This window comes from Colobus angolensis, unplaced genomic scaffold (assembly GCF_000951035.1).
Source record: "Colobus angolensis palliatus isolate OR3802 unplaced genomic scaffold, Cang.pa_1.0 Scaffold178, whole genome shotgun sequence".
Classification (NCBI taxonomy): Eukaryota; Metazoa; Chordata; class Mammalia; order Primates; family Cercopithecidae; genus Colobus; species Colobus angolensis.
In genome coordinates, this window is record NW_012114910.1 from 3,592,757 (window position 1) to 3,593,555 (window position 799).

A 799-nucleotide genomic window follows, 5' to 3' on the forward strand; every position below is an offset into this window, starting at 1 on the left:
TATCACAAATCCCCTGGTGGCTCTCCTTGGGCTACAAATTCTGATTCACTAGGTCTGTAGTGGGGCCTCAGGTATACATCGCTAACACTCCCAAAGATGCCAATGCTCTGGTAATCCCTGGGCCACACTTTTGAGTGGCAGGTGCCTCGTGGACAGTGCAAAGTCATTGGCATCAGACAGACCTGACTTGAATGCTAGTGATGCCTCTTAACACTGTGAGAACTCAGGGAGTTACTTCTCTTCCCTGAACTTCCATTTCCTCATCTGTAAAGCAGGGTGATGATGCCTACTTGGTAGATGTAGACATTACAAATGCAAGGATGATGGCATAATAGTACATATCAGGTGCCTGGCCGACAGCAGTGACTATGTTAGGCATTTTGCTGAACTAGAAGGAACAGGGAGTGTGTAACAGCCATTTCTTCCTTTGGTCAGTAGAGGTCACCTTTGCATAATCTCTGCTCATGAAAGTGGAAACCATGTGGCCACAGAAGAGACTACAGGCCTCTGAGTCACTGGGGCTCCTGGAGACTTGGCTGCTGCTTGGTACATCTGAGTGACACCCATATACTAAGGCAAGGCCACTCTCAGTCATGGCCCACAGCCTGGTGGGGGAATCAGACCAATTGAATAATCACAGATGCTAATGTTTACTAGATATAGATACGGATATTATAAACCCAGATTTGGTACTGAAATAATTTGGTAATAATGTTAGGTATGATACAATAAAGAAAATGTCAGGCCGGGCACGGTGGCTCAAGCCTGTAATCCCAGCTACTTGGGAGACTGAGACAGG